We start from the raw sequence: 5,545 nt of genomic DNA, 5'->3' as shown, positions 1-5,545 counted from the left end.
CGTAAGAAAACACTGTAATACCATCTTGCAATACTAGTCAATTGAGAAAATCAAAAAGAACATTCTTACCACAGTAAAACCTGGGCTCACTTTCGGATCCGCACTCACGGGACTCTGTGCCAAACAAGCCCCCACCCAGAGCCTCGAATCACAGCACAGAGGCATAGAGAACGGCCTCTGGGAGGCAGTACACAACCTGAGGGGTCTCATTCTGAGGGTTCATGAGCTAAACTTCACTTTTGGTTTTGCTTTTTGTTTTTTTGGTTTTGCTTTTTGTTTGTTTGTTTTGTTTTAAATTCAGCTGGGTAAATTCCACCAAGCCAGACCCTGGCTCAAAGCCCAGGATCCCAGTCACGTGCTTCTCAGAAGTAGATTTTCAAAATGCCTGGAATGTTTTTTCCCAGAGAAGGATCTCTGCCTAAAATTCTAGCCAAAACTCTTGATTCCTCCACAACCCAACGATCCTTCTGCCTATGAGCCTTCCTCTTACTTTGGTTCCTTTCCAGCTCTGCACTGTGTGGCTGTTGCTGGCTTTACCCATCTCCATTTACTTGTTTTAAAACAGCAAATCCACACGGCCATTCTACCAGGATAGTTTTTTTGTTTTGTTTTGTTTTACTAAGTACTACTAATTCAAGCAGGGCAAAGAAAATCAACAGAGGATCAGTGGGTAGAGGTTCTTGAACGACTCCCTCCAATCTGAGCTCAATCCCAGGATCCCACAGGAAAGGAGAGGATGAACTCCCAAGAACTGTCTGACCTCCACAGATGTGCAGTGGTATCTGTCTCGACATGTATGGACTCTCGATTGTGTGTACACATGCATGCACTCTCCCGTTCAAGTATGCATATGAATACACACATACACATGAGGCACGGGATTTGGTACCCAACACCAAATGCTTCCCCTCACACACACAGCCCAGCATTGAAGGATTTAGGAACAGGATAATCCTGGGCCTGGCTGGTCTCTAGTCAAGCCAAGTCAATGTGAACCCTGGGTTCAGGGAGAGACCCTGCCTCAAAGGAATAAACAGAATGTGATACAGGAGGGTAAGAAATATGTACCTACACAAACACACACACACACACACACACACACACACACACACACACACACACACACACTATTCATGCCTATAGGAGTTACTAACAATATAGCCCCCTTACAGAGCTTTCCCTCCAGTGAGGGGCTTAGATCTTGCACACTGCGTATCCTAGTTAGGCTTCCATTGCTGTGATAAAGTCCATAACCAAAAGCAACTTGGGGTAGGAAGCTTATTTCAGCTAGGGCAGGAACCTGGCAGCAGAAACTGAAGCAGAGACCATGGAGGATCTGCTCACAGATTTGCTCAGCCTGCTTTCTTACACACCTCAGGATCCACCTGCCCAGGGCTGGTACCACCCACAGTAGGCTGGGCCCTCCCACATCGATAATCAGGCCAATCGTCTGAAGGTACTTGCTCAATTAAGAGTTCCTTCTCCCAGATACATCTAGGTTTTTCTGTAAAGTTGACAAAAAAATAACCAGAACATTGTAACATCAGAAAGGAACAAATGAAAAGAAGCCTGAGCCGCACAACCTGGCAAGCAGTCCACACTGCTTAACTTTTTGCAGTTTAACTGGTCCATGAAACAGTGTGCATGTCCCAGCATCTCAATAAAGCCATGTTTTAAGACAAATAGAGCAGAGGAATAGCAGAAACTGATGAACAAGGCTAGGTCTCTAGCGTCCCTGTTCCCTGCTACTTTAAACACCAATGGCACACTGATGACACATTCCCCACTTGGTGCTCAGAAAGCCAGCAGCTGGACTTCTGAATTCTGGGAACCTCTGAGAAACCTGCCCAGCCCAGGACAAAAGGCTTGAATCCTGAGGTTGAGGGTGCCACGCCAGATGTCCCTCAGGGATCTCCCTATACTAGCACTCAGACTGCAACTTCTGTATGCAGAATTGCTGATCCCAATCATTCCTTCTCTGAGAAAAGAACTAGGTATTTAAACAAAGTTCAAAAGTGGAAGAGTTCAAATCAAACAACCCAAACCAGCCATGGTGGCACAGGCCTTTAATCCTAGCACTCCGGAGGCTGAGGCAGACTAATCTCTGAATTCGAGGCCAACCTGTTCTACAAAGTGAGTTCCAGAACAGCCAGGGCTACACAGAAAACCCTTTCTTGAAAAACCAAAAAGAAAAAAAAAAAAATTAAAGAAAGCAACCTAAGTGCATGGGGCTTTTAATTCTCTTCAGTGTGAGTACCTGTTGTGTTTCTAACACATAATATAGGCCTATAAATAGGTAATCTTGAAATCTCTTTTTTAGGTGAGGTGAGGGAGGAAGAACATGTGGTTAACATGTATTAGGCCCTGCCTGGGTCTGTGTGTCTGTCTGTTTCTCTCTCTCTCTCTCTCACACACACACCTAAACAATAAGTGAACTAAAAAAAAAAAAAATCAATTGCCTCAGAGTAAAGTACCATTTATCAAGTCAAATATGATACTTTAACTTAAAGAAATTGACACCATTAGATTTTTAAAAATAATTCATGGAAGAATTAGAAAATAAAGTTTGAGGCTAGCCTATGCAAGAGAAAAGCCTGTCTCAGGAAACAAGAAAAAAAAGAGGGGGGTGACACCGCCACCAATTTCAAAGCACCTGCTATGAACAGCCCAGAGATGAGAGGTCACCAATATTTATTTCTTGACTTTAAAGATTTGTTGGGTCCCCCACCCCACAAATTAACAAAGGAAGAATAAAGGAAAAAGAAAAGTGGTAAGGAGAGGGGAAAGAATGGGGGAAACACAGGACATGAAGAGGCAGTAAAGGACTTCTCCAGGGGCTGTGGCATCATCACTCAGTGGGGAGCGACTACATACCAAGCTGAGGATCTGGGTTCCACCCCCAAAAAGGCAGCGGGGAGAGGCTGGAAATGCAGGCCTCACAGTTTACAAAGTGGCTTGACACCTCGATGGCATCAAGTGACAGTCCTCACTAAGTCAGCACACCCTTCCAATCATGTCTCCCGGTTTGGTGACAATGCAATGGACCACACTGCCCACTGCCTCACGGCTGCACTTGCTGAGTTCAAAGCATCCCCAGGTGCCATGTGGCTCATTGACTCTGTGGGCTTGTTCACTCACAAGCCAACTCCTGACTTTACCCAGGTAATTATCTTTCACTGCATGTGTCCTGGGATCTGAATTCAGGATCTCAGGCAAGCTAGGTAACATGCTATGTTATGGGCTCACACTCCAGCTTTGTTTAGTAAACAAGTAAAATGGTTTATAGGAAGGTAAAACCCTGGGTAGAAATCAAAGCTATACATGTATAATATATAAGCTATCTGCTCCATAAACCTTTACAGAAGCTCATGGGAACTGGGCCTGAACTGGGCCTGGTAGTGCACATGGGAAAGGAGGGCATCTGAATGCCCTGTTCAAGGCCAGCCTGGGCCACAAAGCAAGCTAGCTCCAAAATTAAGACAAACAATGCTTGTCCTTATAAAAAGGAATCTGGTTAACATCTGACACCTGCTGTTCTGCCAGATTAGCCAATTGGAACTATTTTTAGGTCTCTTAAAAGATGAGGCAATAAACGTCATTTGGTTAATCATTTTCAATCAAAGCAAATACACGGCATAAACTACACTGGGTGGAGTCGAAACACCTATTCAAAGTCTAATTGGTACTAATAGGTTAATGCTGGACTCAGTGGAAACTGTTCTGATTCTCTGTGTATTTTCCTTGCATTTCACTCCCACACCATTGTATATACTTTCCCACTGAGCATGGTAGCACAAGCCTTTTATCCCAATACCTGGGAGGCAGAGGCTGGTGGATCTCTGTGAATTCTAGGCCAGCCTGGTCTACATAGTGAGTTCCAGTCCCGCTAGGGCCAGATAAGGAGACCATGTCTCAAAAACAAAACAAAACAAAACAAAAAACCAAATGAAACACTTTCCCATACACATATTGAGAGCTGAGCGGACTCCATAGGCTTAAAAAGGAGAAAATGATGATGGGAGGAGACAGACTGGAGGGCAGGCAAAGGCAACAGAACCTATGGGTTGGAGGGAGACTTGATCAAAACACACTGTATGCATATATGAAATTCTCAAACACACAAAAAAGAAAAATATATACTTTCCCTTTTCTGTTTTATTGCTGGGTTTTCTGGGAGAGAGTCTCACTAGGTTGCCCAGGATGATCCAGGACTCACTGTATAGCCAGGTTGACCTCAAACTCACAAACCTCCTGCTTCAGTCTCCCCAGTCTCCCCAAAGACTGCTTTGGGTTCCTCTTGACTCTTTCTCTTAGCTACAACTTCTCCTGTGGCTCTAAAACCCACAATGAATATGAACAACTCAAAACTCCTATAGATTTATACAATAAAAAACTCATAGACAACACCTGCAGGCCATTCATCTGTACTAACAACCAAAGAACAAAGGAGCAAGGCACTGAAGTTTAATGTTTCATCTTCTGAGTCACAAATTCTCAAAGAGGGAGGGAGGGAGGGAGGGAGGGAGGGAGGGAGGAAGGAAGGAAGGAAGGAAGGAAGGAAGGAAGGAAGGAAGGAAGGAAGGAAGGAAACCAGTCTAATATCCAACACACAGAACATTAATATAAATATGACATCAGTGACACAGTAAATTGGTACAAACCTTTTAGAAAGATGTAAAAATAGCATTTAATAAAGGTCTTGGGGGAGCTGGAGCCATGATTTAACAGTTAAAAGCATGCACTACTCTTGCAGAGGACCAGAGTTCAATTCCCCACACCCATGGCAGAGGCTCACCAGGAACTATCTCCAGGGCATCCAGAGCCCCTGGCTTCCACAGGCACCTGCATGCACATGCACATGCCCCCACACAAATGTACGCACGCATATACTAACAAACAAAAGTTAACATTGCTAAATAGGTCCACTGTTAGAACGTGTTCCTGGCATGCTCCATTGGATCTCCAGTGCTACTTTAAACCAGGTGTAGAAGCTGGAGAGATGGCTCAGTGGTTAAAAAGCACTGGCTGCTCTTGCAGAGGACCCAGGCTCGGTTCCCAGCACCCATGAGGTAGCTCACAACAGACCTCAACAACTTCTTCTGACCTCTGTAGACACCACATACACGGGGTGCACAGACACATGCATAGACACTCACACACATAGACAATCACACAGGCAAACACCAGAACATATAAAATAAATACATCTTAAAAAACAAAACAAAACTGGGTGTGCTTATACCAGGGTAGTTGGAAATTCAAAGTCATCCTTGGCTACATAGTGACTTCAAGTCCAACCTGGGCTACTTGAGATCTTTTCTCAATAATAACCATAACAACTGGATACTCCTCCCATGGAGCCCCTCCCATTCTCAAAAGTTCTTTCTTTTCCTTAATCTACAGATGTCCTACTCAAATAATAATTAATAATGTCATTTACTTGAGAATTTGGTTTCTGAAATTATGAAAAAATAACAAAACAAAGTCACTAACTGTAACCAACTCATTTAACAAAAGAATAATTAGTAAGTCAATATGATTAAAC

Source organism: Cricetulus griseus, chromosome 8, assembly GCF_003668045.3.
Source record: "Cricetulus griseus strain 17A/GY chromosome 8, alternate assembly CriGri-PICRH-1.0, whole genome shotgun sequence".
Taxonomy (NCBI): Eukaryota; Metazoa; Chordata; class Mammalia; order Rodentia; family Cricetidae; genus Cricetulus; species Cricetulus griseus.
The sequence above is the reverse complement of the archived record's forward strand: the minus strand, read 5'-3'. Positions refer to the sequence as shown.